This window comes from Macaca fascicularis, chromosome Y, assembly GCF_037993035.2.
Source record: "Macaca fascicularis isolate 582-1 chromosome Y, T2T-MFA8v1.1".
NCBI lineage: Eukaryota > Metazoa > Chordata > Mammalia > Primates > Cercopithecidae > Macaca > Macaca fascicularis.
In genome coordinates, this window is record NC_132903.1 from 3,316,022 (window position 1) to 3,336,467 (window position 20,446).

General features: G+C 42.2%; 1 protein-coding gene across 34 annotated transcripts in view; it reads left to right on the forward strand.

Moving 5' to 3' along the window:
- Positions 1-20,446, forward strand: part of TBL1Y (transducin beta like 1 Y-linked) — a 227,247-nt gene that overhangs the window by 111,940 nt on the left and 94,861 nt on the right. For 5 of the 34 annotated variants that reach the window (XM_074030539.1, XM_074030549.1, XM_074030558.1 and 2 more), the window contains exon 2: positions 15,215-15,341. The exons of the other annotated variants lie outside the window; for them this stretch is intronic. The gene's annotated coding sequence lies outside the window, so the exon portion shown is untranslated. The remainder of the gene's footprint in view (positions 1-15,214; positions 15,342-20,446) is intronic. 34 annotated transcript variants of the gene reach the window in all.

Below are 20,446 nucleotides of genomic sequence, written 5' to 3' on the forward strand. Positions count from 1 at the left end.
GACCCTATTTCCCAATAAGGATTCAGTCTCAGGTGCCAGGTGTTAGGACTTCAGTATACCCCTTGGGAGGGGTACTCTTGAACTCATAACACCATCAATTAAAACGTTCTGCCTTCTCCCTGTAAACATTGCCACCAGCTTAGGAAAAGCTGCTGGGGTGCACTTGGTGGAGGAGGGTCTCTTTCATCAGGGCAGGGTCATTGCAGTGAAAATGAGAGAGAAACAGAGGCACACAAAAGCATATGGATTTCCTTGGCAGAGGTGACCAGCCTGGAGTTAGTGTTTTATTCTGCTCTTGGCTGTTTTCCATCCCTCTGGCCCCCAGGTGGGCAGTAAGAAATCCCAGTAAATGAGATCCTTGAAACTGCAACTTGACTTGGAACCATGTGTTTATTTTAGATAGAAATATTGACAATTTTTGTTTATGAAAACTCAAAGGCATCATCACAATGTGATTTTTTTCTTTTTCTCATTATTTCATGCAGATGCTGTCTTTGAGAGAAGTGATTATGAGCACAGTGATATTCTATACTGTGTACAGCTGTCAGGTATAGAACTGTCTAGAATGGCTCATGTTACCATTAAACTTCAGTTATGTGAACTCAAGGTTTTGAAATGTAAAATGAATGATGATTAGGTAGAAATCCTGGCTATGTCCAAGTTCCTTTCCTTTTCCTTCCTTCTCTTCTCTTCTCTTTTCTCTTCTCTTCTTGTAGATATAGGGAATATCTGCATTTCAGCTTAACTTGCCACCAGTGTTCTGGTATCTTGACCATGCTGAATAATTTTCAGCCACACCTTGTATCTCTTAGAAGCCCTTCTTTTTTAAATTTTAATTATTTTAATCTTATTTTATTTTAAGTCCCACGATGAGCAGGATATTCAGGCTTGTTACATAGGTAAATGTATGCCATGGTCATTTGCTACATCTATTAAGCCCAGCATGCATTAGCTATTTGTCCTGATGCTCTGCCTCCCCCAACACCCCTACACCCAGCCCCCAATATGTGATGTTCCCCTCCCTGTGTCTGTGTTCTCATTCTTCAGCTCCTACTTATGAGTGAGAACATGCAGTGTTTGTTTTTCTGTTCTTGTGTTAGTTTGCTGAGGATGATGATTTCCAGAGAAGCCCTTCTTGATTCTCAGATATGGGGCTCAGAAAGCTTTGTCATGGGAGGTTATGAATTAGGCAACATGAAAATCAGATCATAACAGTGGCTGGTCCTGGCTGCAGGGTTCATCTGCCCGGAGTAGCTTGAAGTTGAATGTTAATATATGTATTTAAATGGCAGTTGCTTAATTAGGTAAAGTGAACAGGTGGTTTTCTTACACTAAATGGATGATGAGTATTGGGTAGAGTTGTCTAAAATTTCTCTACCTTTTGCCCATATACAAATATATTAGATTTTACTTCTTATGCTATATATGCTATTTTAATAAATGATGATGGACTGAGTTTTCTCCCTTTTGGAAATGTAAGGAAAGTCTCAATGATTTTAAGTATCTTACATTTTATAATAGTGATAGAATGTAGAATTCCTAAAATCAAACTGAGTTCTTGATTAAATATTGAAAGGCTTGTCTTCATCCACCTGGGAGCAGTCATTGTGAACAAGCCCCAGTGCATAAATCATTGAATGATACATTGAAGTCTCCAAGTAAAGGAAGATTTGTTTGTTTTTCAGACATCTGGAAGGTGAGCATCAAAGCAGGTGAATGGCTGACTCTTGGATTCAGGCTTCCCTGAAGTGTATCTTTCTCCTTTAAAAGAAACTGTGGCATAGTTTTTAATTAATTCTTCAGGAGGACTCATTACTGGGAATGGAGAAAAAGCTCATTATACTAATGGTTTCACATCTGTTCTGTGGTTTAGTGCCACAGGCCCCTCAGGTCCAGGCTAAACCGTTGTTCCAGGATCTGTTTTATTGATCTGAAACCTACCCACCACCTTTTTAAAGAATAATTTGTTTTAGAATAATTATCTAATGATGTCATACAGAATAACAATTGTACTGTTTTAAAAGATCTGTAAATGCATGTATGCTCATGTGTATAGATAAAACAGTTGCATATACAAATGTGCTTTTTTATATGTGTGCATTTGTGGACAATAGTTTGTCATCACTGAAATATCAAGTCCATGATTTTTGATCTTGTACACTCTCACAGCATACAGAGGGAGATGGTGAAGGCACGCTCGACCTGGGCTGAGCCTGGTAACCATCTGGAGGGGACTGCAGAGGTTGACACACAGAGCCAGAGCTCAGCAGAGGGACCTTTTCCTACCTGCAGTTTCTTTGGAAGAGTAGGGTTCAAGCTTACAGTGTTGGTGGTGGTTTGTTTTCTGAGGCTGCTATAGCAACGTTGCCACCAACTGGATGTCCTAAAACATGAATGGTCTGCCAGTTTTGGTGGCCAGAAATGCAGAATCAACACAGGGCCAAGTTCCCTCCAAGGAAGATCCTTCCTGCATGCTCTTGCAGGTCCTGGTGTTGCTGGTGATTCTTGGCTTGAGGGCCATCTCTGGCCTCGGTGGCCACGTGACCTCCCTGAGTATCCCTATCTTCTTTCAAGGACAGCAGTTGTGGTAGATTATGGCACCACCCTATTGCAGTTTGTCCTCCTCTTACTTAAACTAACTGCATCTGCAGTGGTCCTTTCTGCAAATGAGGTTCTGAGGTGCTGCAGATTAGGACCCCAGCATGTCGTTTTGCGGACTCAGGTCACCCCATAACAGTAGCTACGTCCCACCCCATCGCATACCACCCTTCTCCTGATTCTGCTCATGTACTCCAAGGTGATTACGTAACCATACATGACCCAGGCCCACTGGCCATTAGACACTTTGGCAGGGTGGCTGAAGAAATTCTTTGTGCTGAGTAAAATGAATGTGTAATAAGGCAGTACTCTGAGGGCAGGGTTGCGTGAAAGGGCAATAGAATCATGGGTCCTGATAAACAGAAGCCTGTTTAGCAGCAAGGTCAAAAGTCAGATGCAGAAGTAGAAATTAACTGGGTAGACTTAAAATTTATTTGTTTATTTTTTATTTTGAGACTGTGTTTCGCTCTTGTTACCCAGGCTGGAGTGCAGTGGCGCAATCTCAGCTCACTGCAACCTCTGCCTCCCAGGTTCAAGTGATTCTCCTGCCTCAGCATCCCAAGTAGCTAGGATTACAGCCATGTGCCACCGCTCCGGGCTAATTCGGGGTAGATTTTTTATTTCACTTTTTTTTTTCTTTGCCGGGGGAATGCCAGCTGTTCTCTTAACAGAAGGGCAGTTTTTGAAGAAATTAAGCAGCACTTGATGTGGATTGTCATAAGCTGTCTCTCCCTCAAGAGGTAACTTCTCATGTTTGCTGGCTCAGAGGTGCAGGGAGATGTCTCTGATGTGTAGATGTCTGAGTTTGCAGATCAGGTTAGCTTTGGGTCTGGGACCCTGCTTTTGACCACTTGGTGTATGTGGGCTGTTTTTCCATGTGATGGGACAGGGGAATGCTGTGAACATGGCCGCTGTTCCACTTGGGATGTTGGCTGAGCACTGCTGGCCTGTGTGCCTGGAATCCTCTCTGATTCAACTATCTAACATTAACTGAGAGGTCACAGTCACCAGCAGAGCTTCTGAGACCGGCACTGTTCTGGCCAGAGAGTCAGGAAGAGAAGACATTTTGCTCTTGTGTCTGGAATCAAAGGTCTTTTCCACTGAGTCTTGTATGGTTTTCTCAGATAGAAATACTCTCTTGGGAGAGTCTTGGGTGCCAAGTGAAACATCTTTCAAGATGCCAAGTGAAACATCTTTCTTTTCAGGGAAATGTTAAACCAAGCAAACGTCTGCTAAGAAATGTACTGTATTTGAAAGTTCTTGCTGGGCATTGTGGCTCACGCCTGTAGTCCCAGCACTTTGGGAGGCCGAGACGGGTGGATCACCTGAGGTCAGGAGTTTGAGACCAACCTGACCAACATGGAAAAGCCCCATCTCTACTAAAAATACAAAATTAGCTGGGCATCGTGGTGTGCACCTGTAGTCACAGCTACTTGGGAGGCTGAGGGAGGAGAATTTCTTGAACCCGAGAGGTGGAGGTTACCGTGAACTGAGATCATGCCATTGCACTCCACCCTGAGCAACAAGAGGGAAACTCCATCTCAGAAACAAAAAAGAAAATTCTCAGTGTTAGGTGAAGCCTTGACCCTGGAATTTTCTCTTTTGGTGGTAGTGGCATCATATGGTAAACAGGTGACATGACTCAGGGCCCTGCAGGATCAGCTTCCAGTGGCACTTGTGAAGGTAGGGAATATGATTTCACATTCTCATTAGAACCCACACACGAGATTCAGTTTGTTTTAGAGTGTCTGTCAGTTCCACCCATCTTGGGGAAGATGTCACACTCATAAACAAGCTAACCACACAGAAACTGGAATTTCACTTTGGAGGAAGAACATCTAAATTCTGTTACATGAGGTAAATACCGGTAGTTTAAAGCCACAAAGGATCTCTTTCTTTCACGTAAAGCTGCTCTTCTGTGCTCATGCAATATGCTAGAACAGCTGCTTACATTTTTATGTCAAGAATTTCAGACCAGGTGTGGTGGCTTACATCTGGAATCCCAACACTTTGGGAGGCCAGGGCAGGTGGATCACTTGAGGCCAGGAGTTTGAGACCATCCTGGCCAACATGGTGAAACCACATGTCTACTAAAAATACCATAATTATCTGGTTGTGGTGGCAGGTGCCTGTAATCTCAGCTACTTGGGAGGTTGAGGCAGGAGGATCACTTGAACCTGGGAGGCAGAGGTTGAAGTGAGCCAAGATTTTGCCACTGCACTCCAGCCTGGGTGACAGAGCAAGACGCTATCACCAAAACAAACAAAAAAACAAACAAAAAAGAAATTTGCTAAAATAAATTAGAGATTTATTTTATTTAGGATTTACTTTATTTAGGATTTATTTAGGATTTACCTCATCGTAAATCAAGAACTTCAGGCAGGGGCTTTTCTTCTAATAAAAAATGTCATTTATTCCATTTAGACATGTAAATGCTTAGGTGAGCAGAACAAATTATTCTCTGGAGATATAGGGGGAAAATCAGTGTGGTGTTTCTATGGCTGCATGAATCTGGAAGGTAAATTATTAACCTACTAGACTAAAATTTCACTGAAGACTCCTTTATGGTGGCAGTCTGTTCAATAGTGGTTTTGTTTGCATGCTTGCATGAAGGCAGACAAGGCAAATTAAACAATTATTGGCTTGGATGGGGGGCAAATGCATTGGGTTAGTTTCTATGACACGTACTCTCATTACCACCAGTGCACTCCAGTTTCAGCCTCTGTATCAGGTATCTATTGATTGCTCTGTAACAAATGACCCCAAAACTCAGCAGGTGAAAACTACAAACACTGATGATCTCACACAGGTTCTGAGAATCAGGAATCCAGGCGCAGCTTAGCCAAATGGTTCTGGATCAGGGTCTCTCACAAGATTGCAGCCTGTGCTGCAGCCTTTGAGACCTCATGTGGGCTAGAGGATCAATTCCAAGCTCAGTAAGGATATCACAGCAGCAGAAGTGATGCAGCATCATGTGTAGCAATTCTGTTGGTCCCATGGACCAACCTGGTAAATGTGGGACAGGCTGGTACTGGAGTATAAATTCCAGAAGCCTGGGCTCTTGCATGCCGTCCAAGAAGCTGCCTGTCACATTCCTGTTTGTCTTTTGCATGCATAAATTGGGACCTTGGTTAGAGAATAGCTCCTGTTGAGTCCGTAATCATCTGTTAGAAAATGCTAGGAAAAGTACTATCCCCCCCACAAAAAAAAGAATTAATGAATCACATACCTATTTTTTACTCTTAATTGTATTCTTTTTTTTTTTTTTTTTTTTTTGAGACGGAGTCTGGCTCTGTCGCCCGGGCTGGAGTGCAGTGGCCGGATCTCAGCTCACTACAAGCTCCGCCTCCCGGGTTTACGCGATTCTCCTGCCTCAGCCTCCCGAGTAGCTGGGACTACAGGCGCCGCCACCTCGCCCGGCTAGTTTTTTTTTTTTTGTATTTTTTTTAGTAGAGACGGGGTTTCACCGTGTTAGCCAGGATGGTCTGGATCTCCTGACCTCGTAGTTTTCCCTCCAATCAAATCTGGACAGTTACTGAGCCCCCTAGTGGTCGAGCCTCCTCAGCGCCCACCTGCACCGTAAATTAGTGTTCATCCTGCTAGTTAATTTCACAACCACTGCTGCATCTCTTTGCTCCTTCTGCCTCAAGACATGTAGGAAATGTTGGCATTTCCCTTTCAAAAGGACGAAACAATTGAATAACCTTCTTTACAGTCTTTTGTGCACAGTTAACAAGTTAATGATAATATTTTTCTCCAAACAAATGTTCACCAAGTTTACATTTTCCCTTTTACTCATGATTTCAGTCCCTTTGTTGGTCTTGACTGTCACAGCACTAAGATCATTCATCCATTTGTTTGTTGGGTAGATGTTTTTTGAATACCTGTGGGTGTGAGGCACTGGTCCTGGAAGATGGGGTCATGAAGACAGAGCACAGTCCAAAGGGCAAACAATTTTCTCAACAGTGATTTGAGGCCCATGAGATTTGAACAAATGAGCCTCATGAGAGCAAGTTCTGGACACTCGGCCTGCCTTACTGGACATATTGCAGGTTCCTAAGATTTTAGAGTTGGCAGGGAATCTTTGAGATTCACTTGTAGCTCTTACATGTTATAGACAAGGCAGATGTCCACTGAGGCATGGCTTCCTCTAGTGGAGAGCTGAAGGTGGGATGAGGCAGTGGTGGCACGGGTACCACCTCACCTGGGCACTTGTGTTACCTGGAAACAAGGCAGAGCCTTGCTTTGGCATGCAGCTTCGTGGTAGCAACATGTTTTTGTCTTCACAGTGACATGGCCCTGGCTCTGAGACTCAAGGCTTAGATGGCAGCCCCACTTCTGGCTTTCATTTTTCCCTGGAGAGTTCTCACCTTCCATGCTTTCCAAGTCTACCTGAGATAGGCAACCAAAATTTCCTAAGGCAGGAAATAGTTGAAAATAGAAGTAGAATGTGAAAGACAATGACTTTCTTTTGTTTTCATTTTTTTTCTTTTCTTCTCTCTCTGACTGTGTTTTTTTCTTTCCTCATCACCCACAAATAGCATCTACTCATTTAAGCCTTTCCTTCCCTTATTCTCTTCCTTCCTCCTTACCTTCTTTCCTTTCTTCCTTCCTGCCTCCCCGCTCCCTTCCCCTCCCCTCCCTTCCCCTTCCCTACTTCCTTACTACCATCTTCTTTTTTCCCTGCCTCCCTTCGTGAATCATTTTCCTGGCCATTTCAATAGACTTCAGAAAATCCTTGGAGAAATGGCTATATATCACTACACTGGGTTCCTTTCAGGGCTCAAGATTCCAATTTTTTTTCAGTATTTTGCTCCTACAGACTAGGAGTCCTCTTCATGCTACAATGTGCACTGTGTACAAAACAGCTGTTCTTCTTCTCCACATAGATGTCTTTCACTCTGAACTCGGTGTCATGGGGCATGTGTGTGCCCACACGTTGCCAGTTTCAGCTGTGGGCAAACAACCAATATTCTCTTACCAAGATAAACATACAAGGAAAGCACTCTCTCTTTGTGCAGCATCATTTGCATCCTATAAAATAATGGCTTCTCCTTAATGCTGACCTGTCTTATGGGTAGTTTTTAATTAGTTTCAAACAGAACCTAATGTGGCCACTAATATTCCACTTGCTAAAACAAGGACAGTCAAGTTCGATCTGCCATCATTGGTTACATGCATGCAGTCATCTAGTGCTGTTTGCCTAAGCATATGTAGGCATAGATTGCCCAGTGCTGATTCCCCAATGCTTCTAAGGGGCAAGACTTAATTAAATCTTAAAGTGACTGCTGAAAATTTAAGGATCAGGAAGTCATGTCTAAAACAGGAGTGATTATAATAATAATAATAGCAGTGACTAAGACTAATCCTGGTTCAGGCTATTTACTTATTTTTTTTTGAGACTGTCACTTTGCCACCCAGGTTGGAGTGCAGTGGCATGATCTCAGCTCACTGCAGACTGTGCCATCTAGGTTCAAGCGATTCTCCTGTCTCAGCCTTCTGAGTAGCTGGGATTACAGGTGCCCAGTACCACACCCGCCTAATTATTGTATTTTCAGTAGAGATGGGGTTTCACTATGTTGGCCAGGCTGGTCTCAAACTCCTGACCTCAAGTGTTCCACCCACCTCAGCCTCCCAAAGTTCTGAGATTACAAGCGTGAGCCATCATACCCAGCCTCTGGCTCAGACATTTTCTTTGGGGTCACTTGGTTTTAATTAGCAGCACTCTGGGATTTGAATGGTGCTGTGCTGTTGCCCACAAAGCCCATCAGTGGCACCATTGTCTGTGTCCTTCAGGACAGGCTGTTACAGAGGGTGGCTCAGGTGTTGGCATAGTCATCCCCATTTTATTATAAGTGAGGGAAACTCAGCCCAGATCCTCTGGGGAACCCTGTGAGCTTGTAACTCCACATGCAGCCCACCATGTCATTGGCCCCCAAATTGAGAGATACAGAGGGCACCGAGGTGTAAGGCTGTTGGCTAGTGATGTGAGCCACTTGTCAATCACGTGGGCATTCTGAGGCTCACAAACATTAACCTGGACCTTGGTCAGGTATCTCACAGAACCTACAGTAATTGAATCTGTTAAAAATAACCTCAGGCCGGGCATAGTGGCTCACATCTGTAATCCCAGCACTTTGCGGGGATGAGGTAAGCGAATCACGAGGTCAGGTGATGGAGACCATGCTGGCTAACACGGTGAAACCCTGTCTCTACTAAAAATACAAAAAATTAGCCGGGCGTGGTGGCGGGTGCCTGTAGTCCCAGCTACTCGGGAGGCTGAGGCAGGAGAATGGCATGAACCCGGGAAGTGGAGCTTGCAGTGAGCCGAGGTTGCACCACTGCACTCCAGCCTGGGCGACAGAGCAAGACTCCGTCTCAAAAAAAAACAAAAAACAAAAAAAAAAACTTCAAAGACAGAAAATTGGTTTTTGTTCACTAGATATGGCTAGTCTTCACCTACAATGATTGAGGTTTTTAATTTGTTTCACACTGGTCAAGGGGAAAAAATAAAATATGTTACAGGTAAATAATTAAAAATTTTCATACCAGATGAATCATGTGGCCCCCCAAAATGGAAACTCTCCATATATTCATCTTGCCATCTACAATTCACAAATTGTAAAGCCTGCTAGATTTGCAGTGTCCATTAGCAAGAGAATGGGAGCTACACATGGAACTTATACTTTCCTAGCAGACACAGGAAAAGAGTAAAAAGAAGCAGGTGAAATTTACATCACAATATCTATTCGGCTAGGCATGGTGGCTCACACCTGTAATCCCAGCACTTTGGGAGGCTGAGGCGGTGGATCATGACCATCCTGGCTAACATGGTGAAACTCAGTCTGTACTAAAAATACAAAAAATTAGCCTAGCGTGGTGGTAGGCACCTGTAGTCCCAGCTACTTGGGAGACTGAGGCAGGAGAATCACTTGAACCTGGGAGGCAGATGTTGCAGTGAGCCAAGATCACATGACTGCACTCCAGCCTGGTCGACAGAGCGAGACTCTGTCTCAAAAAAATAAAAAAATAAAAAAATAAAAAAATAATCAATTGTACTGTGTATTAAACGCATATTGCAACACCTATATTAATATATAATAATGTCATAATATGTTTAACCCAATATATCCAAAATAGTATGATTGCTTCAAGCAATTCCTATTTTAAAAATTATCCATACGATAGTTTATGTTCTTTCTTTTTTGTACAAAGTTTGCAAAATCCGTTGTGTTCCTTGGTCAGTGCAGTCTGAGATCTCAAAACTCCAGCGCCTGTTTGATATTATGCTAATATAATTAGCCTGGGGTGGTGGATGTATGCTTGGAATTCCAGCTACTCAGTAGGCTGAGTCCAGAGGATCACTTCAGCCCAGGAGTTAGGGGCTGCAGCAAGCTATGATCACACCATCGCATGTGACAGAGCAGGACGTTGTCTCATGAAATAAACAAAAAATGAATTGGCCAAGAGAAGTCAAGGTCATCTGTCTTGTAAGGCCAAGAGAAGTCAAGGTCATCTGTCTTGTAAGGGACTCAGGTTCTCAGTCTGTATTGTTTTTCTCTTCCTCACAGCATCCCTTAAGATAAAAATTATGCCAGGAGTGGTGGCTCACGCCTGTAATCCCAGCACTTTGGGAGGCCGAGGTGGGTGGATCTTGAGGTCAGGAGATCCAGACCATCCTGGCTAACACAGTGAAACCTCATCTCTACTAAGAATACAAACAAAAATTAGCTGGGCATGGTGGTGCGTGCCTGTAGTCCAGCTGCTTGGGAGGCTGAGGCAGGAGAATCACTTGAACCCAGGAGGTGGAGGTTGCAGTGAGCCAATATCTTGCCACTGCACTTCAGCCTGAGTGACAGAGTCAGACTCTGTCCAAAAAAAAAAAAAAAAGATAAAAATGATTATTCCTATTATTACTTAAGGTAAAAGGTCTCAAACAGATGAAATAATTGGACCAGGACTATAGAAACTAGTAAGAATTGGAGCCTGGAATTTGGCCCAGGACTGCCTTCTTTGACACTGGCCAAAGAGCTGCAATCTCCTTCGATATAGAAGCTTACTTCAAGCTTTGTTTATGTGGTAAAAACACCCCAGGGCTCCAGAAACTGAACATTTGGTTCTACCTCCAGCAAAGTACATTTACAAAGTGGCTGCAGGTGATGATCCTCGTTTGCCTGTTTCTGGGATTGCTAAGGCATAAGCACTCTCTGGGTTTCTGACTAGGAAATCATTCCTAGCTATGGATAGTGATCCTCATTCACCTGGAATCTGGGATTGCTAGCCATAAGCACTCTGGGAATACCTCGGTTTCAGAAACTCATTTGTAGCTGTAGATCGAATGCTTCACTTCTTTTCCCATGTGTTATATGAGGCCTTTTCTTTTTTTTTTTTTTCTTGAGACAGAATCTCTTGCTGCCACCCAGGTTGGAGGGCAATAACGTGTTTTATGGGTTCTGAGTATTCCTGTTGGCTGGTGAGGTGAATTTCCATTTGGTGAAGATGATACTATTAAGTGGAGGTGTCTACTTCATAGAAGTTGAGAAGAGATAAATGCAGACATATCCAGCCCTTGGGAACTCTGCTGTATGATGAATTATTTCCTTACACTTGTGGTGAACATTTGTACCTGTGATGTGCACAGGAGCGCAGAACCATATGTGACAAGTGCTTCCATGTGGACTGTATCTGTATGATACAGTGGTCACCAATTGGAGCCTTAGAAATCCAGTGGGAATGGTGCAGTGGTGGAGATGGGATGAACAGCTTCAAGGCATCATGTTTTTAATGTAACCAATTTGTTTCTGGCTGAAAATGCTACTCGTTGATGTGGTGGGCATTATGATAAGATGGTGTTAATGGTTAGACCACAGCATTTCAAACAGATGCCTTGTGAGTCCTGAGGCTATTGTACATCTCTGATTATTTTGGTCTTTGTTGCTTCTCCTTCCCCTCTATGCCTCCACAAAGCATTCTCTGGAAGTGCTGAGGGAGCAGAACAGGGCAGCCCCATGTGGAAGATGCCCTCTCCAGGGCAGAAAGTCAGATTTGCTGAGATCTCTGACTCAGGTCACCTGCACTCATGCTTTTCATTGTGATTAAGAAGTCGCTTTTGTATATAAATGCACATTTGTGTAGTAATTATTTCTTACTGATAGCAGTGTTACCACACCTGTAAATTAGCATAACCAAATGGCGCAGCTACAGTGCTTTAGTCTAGTAAAATTTAGAGGGCATGTTTATTCTCAATAGGAATTGATCTAGGGAGACCCAGAGGGTGGGGGCATAAAGGCTATTTGTAGAGGGGACAACACAGTAGCTTCAAGATACAGCAACATTAATGCATTAGGCTGCTGGCCTGTAGGGGATCATGCTTCCTGCAGTGATGCCCATAGGACCCTTGGAGTGCCAGAAAGTATAAGCAACACAGTGTTCCTGCCAGTATCACAAAAGTGTCTTTGAGACAAGAGGGGCAGCAGAAAGATTAAATTTGTGTAGAATGAGAAAACTTGAGTTTGAGGTAACAGACACATTTACAGGTTAAAAAGGTGGATAGGCTGCACTGTGGTCAGTTGCTGCTAGATAATGGTTGTAGTGGGCCTGTGTTGTGGACTGTGAGAGGTTTAGTAGCATCCCAGGGCCCAGGAGATACCTGTAGCACTCCCTCCCTCAGTTGTAGCAACTGCAAATGTCTCCAGATATTGCCAGATGTACCAGGAGACCATGGTGGGAGTATGCAGTATCACTGCCTGTTGAGAACCTCTGGAATAAATAGGTAAATGCATACGAACACAAGGATCTTAGTCCTTCATTGAGAGAAGGTACCCAAAATGTAGACACCAGCAGAGCACATTGAAATAGGTTCTTTGACAGCATTGCGCACATGATAACCTGGAGATACCGTGGGAGCCTGAGGAGACAATGATCAGGCTGTGCCTACTGGAATCAAGAAGGCTCAACTTCAAGATCTGGAGGAGACAAGTTTTAAATTGATCCTTGAAGGTAGAAGTAGGTGAGGAACTAGAATGAAAGGATCAGCATTAGGTGGGCTTTTAAATTTTTTCTGAGTAATGTGTATGCTATTTAAAAATTTGTCATTTTTCACAGATAGATCTCACTTTGTTTCTAAGTAACAAGTATGTGCAAAAATGAATTTTTATTAGCTAGTTAATATAGTCAGTGGAGTATTATTTCCAGATTTCTACTTTTTATTCCTTTGTAATAAGACGACAGTGGTTGCAGTGAAAATACTCTTAATTAAGCCATATTGTAGTTTCTGAGTTTAGTTGCCTGAATTTCATAAAGGATCTTCAGTGCACTGGGGGTGTTTGGTGGAGAGTAGTGCTTTTCTTGCATTCATTTGACATTTTAAGGTGGTTGCCATTTAACATTTCGTGTTCTCAGGACTCTAAAGTATGAGTGATCACTGTAGCTATTTAGAAACTCAAGATATAAGCACATATGACTTAAGGATTTATGCACGTTCTGAAGAGATGCATATCACACAAATATAACTTGAGTTTTCTATGAAAGGACGGTGAGACTCCTGCCCCCCAAATCTGGCCTGAGCATGATGTCAGTTGAAAAGTCGGTAAAAGCTGACTGGGAATCATAGATGCCTACATGTCTGTCTTTATTTAAGTGAAAGCATGTGAATATGCAGTCATCTGCCAATAGTTTGCAGTCCAGCCCAGCCTTTGCTCTAAGGATGGCCCCAAGCCTGGAATCCCCCGGTGATCCCAGCACCATCCACACCCTGGGTGTACCCCTCCTGGCTTCCAGTTTCCAGTTAACAAGGAAAGCTGCACAGACATCTGGCTGTGCATCTCTGTAGATTTATACCTCCCTTCTCTACCTTCCCAGTCTTGCTCCCCACACCTATCCTCAAGGCATTTGTAAAAAGTGATTCACACTTACCCTGTCTCTCATACATTCAGTGTTATTTTCGTTTTGAAAAAAGGCTGTGATGCTGTGTGCACTCGTATGTCATCTATCTGTTTATTTAAAGTTTTAGTTAAAATAGTGAGGACAGTAACTGAAATGGGGCTGGGAGCAGGCTTGGATCAACTTTGGGAGATGGTGTAGGCAGTGATGGGGACAGAGGTGCAGGTGAGGCTTAAAGTGCCGCCTTCCAGCTGTGAGCTTACGTCCTTGTGCTTGGGTGTTTGTCCTTCAGTTTCTTCTCCAGTGCCACGTCATCCACCTGAGCTGCCTCAGGTTTGCTCCCTGATGCTGTGCACACACAAATCAGTGCCTGGAGAGAAACAGGCAGAAGCCTTTATAAGAACTAGTTGCCATTTGTCTTTTTATTGTTAGGCCTTCCGGTAATGTGAAGTCTACTAATTGCATGTGTGTCAGATTAACGTAGTTGTAAACTCTGCATTATGATGCTGTTAATCTCTTCAATGTAGGCAAAATGGGGATGATGGCTTTTGCTGCAAGCCCATCTTCTCTACCTATGTAAGTTGGCAGGGATATGGTACCATGTGACTTCTACTTCTCTGTCCACTTTACGGTTGGTATTCCTGCTCATTAAAAAGCCCAAAAAGACCCAGAGATATCATAGGAGTCCTCAAGAAGGAAAATACACTATTCCAGGGAGTTATGGTGTCCATTACAGGCTCTGAACTTTCTTAAGTTCATGTATTTTATCCAGGAACTCATACTTACCAAGCTGTTTTTTAAGTTTCTTTCGTGAGTCACACACACTCCAAGCTAAGAGTCATGGCTGCAGAGGCCCCTGCCCTGATGGAGCTTGCCTGGTATTTGGGACACTGATAGCAAACAGAGGAACAAAAAAACAAAATACTTTGATGACAGTAACATATCCTGTGATAGAGAAGAACAGGGTAACATGGGTTGGAGGAGATTCCACATTAGATATGTGAAGAAGAGATGGATGAACTGAGGTTTGTAGAATGCGGCTGGAAGAGCCAGGAGAAGAGAGTTTCAGGTGGAGAGGCCAGCACATGCAAAGGCCAGGCACCCAGCAGCCTCAGGGAAAACACAGAGGCCAGGCCAGCATGGTAGACTGAGTGACCAACAGGGAGCTGAGGTCAGAGGTGTGTGTGGTGAGCACAGCCCGCAGTGCCTTGTAGGCCATTATGTTGTGGGAAATTAAGGAATCAGAGAGACCAAGCGGAGTGCAGGAAAGTGTTTATTTAAGGTGTCCATTGGCTTAACGGACATGTGTCCTGAAAGTCTGAGCCGAGAACAAAGAAAATTAGTTCCCTTTAAGCATCTTGAGGTGAGCACTATGTGAAGCAGAAAGCAGGCTTACAGAAGTGAGAACAAAGGCTGCTGTGACACTTTTGCAACATTTCTTACATCTCTGGGAAATCTTGGTTTGCAGCTTATGCTTACCTGTCTTGTGACCTTCCATCTGTGCACGGAAGAAAGAAACAGGATTTTACAGAGCCTATGAAATATGAGGAGGGTAGATATGGTTAATGTTTCTTCGGACAGGCAGCTAATGTTCTTTAACTTGGGGGGGGTGCTACTTAAATTTTTTTAGCCTTGGTTAATACAGCAGTTAATTCTATGAGCTATTATTATTTCTGTTGCTAATACTATAATCTTTATTATTACTACTTATGCTACTATTCTGTTGTTTTCTTAGAAATTTCGTACTTCAGTAATACAAAGACAATGAGTATGAACTTGAAACCCTGCAGCAGCTTCCTACCACACGTTCCAGTGGCTGGATGCCAGGTTCAGGATAGACTGTGATCACTCCCATTTCCCAGGTAGGGAAATAACCTCACCTTCCATTAGCATAGCTCAGTGGAGTCAACAAGGGAAGAGGACAGATTCAGGACACTCTAAAGTGCAAAATATTATTGGACATATGTCCTGGCTACGGTAATGAAGGTGTGGCGTGTGACCATGGAGATGTGACTTATGGAGACCACAGGGTAGAAGAGGGACGAGGTGCCATGGATGGGTGGGTGGAGATCTCCACTGTGGGCATGCCACATTTAAGATGCTGGTTGAATCTCCAAGTGGCCAAGTCATGCAGGCCATGCAGGAATGAGTAAGGAGGTCTAGAGGTCAGGAGCTGGAGACATCTGGAATATAGTGCTGGGGAGTGGATGCGTTCACTGGGGAGACAGATGGTGGTGCAGTCAGCCAGGGCATTCAGAGGTCTGGAAGAAACCTTTTAGAACAAGCTCTCCAAAGTATTTCCAGAGTCATTTAATACCTCCTTGCATTTTTCATAGGCATTCAGAAGCTCTTAGGAGATAAGAATATGGGGAACCTGGCCATCCAGAGACTTATGCAGAGAATATGCATTAATAACACCATCTTATTCTCACTGACTCCCCCCTTTTTTAAAATAAGGGAGATGGGGCTTAGACTAAGAAGTGTTCTTAAATTCCATCCCCCCTCCTTTTTTTCTGACTTTGTAGTTTTCAAAGTACAGAGGTACTTTGAAATGGTAGAGAGAAATGATGTATACAGCTAAATTAGACCTGATTATCTGTTGTTTTTCTTAGATTTTTGAAGTTTTTGCTAACAATCACAGCATAGTTTTGAACATTATATAACAGTATAATGTGTTAATTTTTAAAGTGCATCTTATGGTTAACCTTGACTTAAGAATACCCAGCTCATTTCCCAACCACATAGATTAATACAAATTTAATGAACTGAAATGTGCCCTTCTGCTGCCACGTAGTTCAGTTGTTCCAGGGATGGAAGCTGGCTTGAGAATTTCTAAGTTTGATGAACATTCAGATGTTCCAGAAACTATCATGATTCTGAAACTTTTTGTTAGAAATGCCTTGACTGTACCAGGAAGTATATCATAACAACACTTTTGAATCTGAAAATAACTGAATCCTGTACATTTTTTATTTAAGAGTTTGAATCCAGCTTATAAGGAAAAAAAAGAAAGTGGATGCTATATATTTTTGGCTTGCCAGTTTGAAAACAAACTGGTTGATGCCCATTTTTGCTGTCATAATCATTTTGATCTTTGTAATTTTTTTTTTAACCAACAGAGGGGTCTTTGCAAGACATAGTGCCATTGAAGTGGCAAAGTACACATAACATAAAATTTACAATTTTAAGTATACAGTTTAGCGGCATTAAGAACAATTACCATCCACCACGAGAACTTCTTTATCTTTCCACAATGATTCTCCATTCCCTCTCTCCATGGCCTCCAGAAACCACCATTTTACTTTCTGTCTCTAGTTTTGACTAGTCTGGTGACTTCATATAAGTGTAATCATACATAAATTGTCCTTTTGTTTTGGGCTTATTTCACTTAGCGTAGTGTCCTTTAGGTTTACACACACTGTAGCCTTTGTCAGAATTTCATTCTTTTTAAAGACTGAATAATATGTCATTGTTTGTATCAGCAGCATTTTCTTTATCCACTTATTCGTTCACAGACGTGTGGGTTGCTTCCTGTTTTTGGCTATTGTGAATAATGGAGCTATGTACATTGAAGTGCAAGTGTCTGTTTGAGTCTCTGCTTCCAGTTCGTTTGGGTGTACCTAGCAGTGGACTTGCTGGGTCAGATGGTAATTCTGTTCACTTTTTGATGGCCTGCCATTTTGTTTTTCTGAAGGTTTAATTCTTTGTGAGATGTGATAAAAGTCGGGTTCAACCATGACTCCTGTGATCTGATGAAAAGGTTAACCTGCTGCAGCCTGCAGGCCAAATTTAGCCCTTGCTATTTCTGCACAGTTGGCATGCTAAGGATACTTCTAATATTTTTGGGTGGCTGAAAAAAACTGAGGGATAGTATGTCATGATCCATGAAAATAAAGTGAAATTTAGGTTTTACTGTACATAGTTGAAATTTCATTGGAACATGGCTACACCCGTTGTCTATTCTTTATAGAATAGAAGTTGTATGGCCATGTATCAGGATTTGCTGTGACCCTTCAAGAACAAGTTTGTGGGGGCTGGCGTGGTGGCTTCATGCCTGTAATCCTAGCACTTTCAGAGGTCAAGGTGGGAGGATTGTTTTAGCTCTGGAGGTGAAGACCAGCCTGGGCAACATGATGAAATCCTATCTCTACTCACTTAAAAAAATTAGCCAGGTGTGGTTGTGTATGCCTGTAGTTCCAGCTACTCAAGAAGCTGAGGTGGGAGGATTGCTTGAGCTTGGCAGGTTAATGCTATAGTGAGCTGAAATTGTACCACTACATTTCACCTTGGGTAATGAAGTGAGATCATGTCTCAAAAAAAATCATTTGAGACACACCACATGTCTCAAAAAAATAAATAAATAAATAAATAATAAAAAAGCTTACTTATATATGTTGACTGCACTACCCAGCTGCATGGGTGTTTCCAAGGTTCTGAGTACATGCATCAAGCTGTCCACCTAGTTAATCACACAGTCCTACACATTACTTCTGTCGCTTTTTTGTATGTAAGCACCAACCCATTGCTTAAGCCCCCAGGAGGACGTTCGTCAGCAGGAGATGCAGAATGTAAAAACTCCAACCAAGTCTTTCATCTTGCCCATTTCAGGTACATTTTCTTCTCTGTTTGCATTCCAAAACATAGCTTCCTATCATACCTTTTAAGGAACTGCCTATTCCCATTGACTAGGAGGTAAATATCTTTATAATAAAGGAAACAAACTGACGAAAACTGTCAAAATCCCGTTACTTTTTTCAGACACTGTTTTTGGACAAGGTTTGTACCCAGTTAGAAGGCACAGTCTTCTCTTTTTAATTTGTGATATTTCCATAAAATCATGTAGATCTTAACATCTAAGTGTCAGGTATTTTCAATTTTTTTTTTTTTTCCAAAGAGCTGTTCTCTGCACTGAGGGCTGATTGTGACTTGTTAAAAGTTAAATTCACATAGCATCCGTCTCCTCCATTAGCTTCTTTCATTAAAACAACATCTTCTTCAACATATCATTTAAGGGCAACAGTTTGTTCAGTATTTAATTTGTTGTCAGGAATATCAGCCCCAGAACTTCTTAATATATGTACCTAATGCTATTGCACATACCTATATAATTTACATTTAACTTATTATTTTATTGAATTCATGCGTGTGATCTTAGGACCTGTGATAAATTTGAACAGGTACAATACAAATCAGGCTAAGTTTAAACCAGGAAGCTGACTTTAAGACTGTTTTTGTAGGAAATTGGGAATCGTGTTTTCTCTTTTGAAATTGTGTTTTAATTGTATTTGCATGAAGAAGAAGCTTGTTTCCTATTAAACTGGTAACGTGGGAACAGTAAAAAAGAGAAAGGTGGGATTTGGGAAATATGACATGAAGATGATGTTAAAAAAAGGATGCATGTAATTAAATATGGCAAGAACAGTGCTACTTAAATGTGAAAGCTGCTAACATATTTTAATGTTCTCTTTACAAACACAGGAAACTAAGAATTTTAACATATGCTAGAGCTCAGTCTAATCTGAATTCTTTTTTTCATCTGACCTTTTTATTTTTTCTTTCTCAAACACACTAACTGATTTAAAAAAGTCTGTTTAAGAACCAAGTAATCTGTTTCCATTTAACAAGGCTACAGATAAATGTTATATTCCATTTGAAATGACAGCTTCACTCACTTTATAGTTTTCGATATATGACTATTTTAGTTTCCTGTTAAAGAAACAGGTTAAATTCGTCCTTTTGGGAGCCACTGATTAAAATGTTTGCAAGTTCATTATGGTTTTAAAATTTGTATTTGTTTAGTTGTGGTAGAAATTCACAAAAATATGTTTCTGTGTGTATGTGTCTGTAGGGTCTCACTTTGTCACCCTGGCTGGAGTGCTGTGGTGTAATGTCAGCTCCCTGTAACCTCCGCCTTCCAGATTCAAGTGACCTTCCCGCCTCAGTCTCCGAAGTAGCTGGGGACCACAGGCCCATACCACCATGCCTAATTTTTTGTATTTTTTGTAGAGATGGGGTTTTGCTGTGTTTTGCAGGCTGGCTTCGAACTCCTGGGCTCAAGTGATCCATCTGCCTCAGCGTCCCAGGGTGCTGGAATTATATGCGTGAGCCACCATTCCTGGCCTATGTTTGCGTTTAAGTTCTGAGAATATTAATAGAGCAAAGGAAACATACCAATATTCCAGTGACCAGTGTGTGCAGCTATTCCCACTGTGTGATTATACTGTTTTTGACAAGCCTACATGTATGGCTTTACCTATATTTGAATATGTGAATTCATACAGTGTAACTGTATAGCACTGTGCTCGCTTTAGTGACACAGAGAGGTTAAGTTATTGACTAGGGGACCCATAATCCTCAGCAAGAAATCATGAGATTTAGCCAAGGACAGCCTCACTCCAGGATCATGCTGCTGCTTAGAGTTTGCTTGGATTGTTAGAGTGTAATTTCTGGAAAACAAGGCCATGCTGGAATCTAGAGGAGAGAAAAATGACTCACATTGGGTGTGAGTACAGTGTGGTTGAGATGTGCAAACAAGATACAGGTAAGATAAAAGAAAATGCAAACTAGTAGAAGAATGAATTGGGCTTTTGTTTGTTCTTATTTTTTTGTTTTAAGATAGGTCATGTGGTATAACAGTAAGCTGATGGAACTTAGGGTCACACCACCTGGGATCATTCTTGGATTCTGACCTCCCTCACCATGTATCCAGAGGCCAGCTTGTCTTTGAGGTATTGTTATGCCCAGACCGTTTATTCCCCGAAGAAGACCACCAGAGTCCAGAGTCAAAGCTAAGCAGCAAGGATCTTTATTACAGGTTCGAACCTGGAACTCTCCCTCGCTCGTGAAACGAGACGGGCAGGAGAGCTCCCCCACTCAGCTCCGAACAATGTTATATAGTCTAAGAAAAGTGGGCATAGAGTTATTATACAAATCAGATATATGATTGGCTCGTGTTTGAACAAGGCGA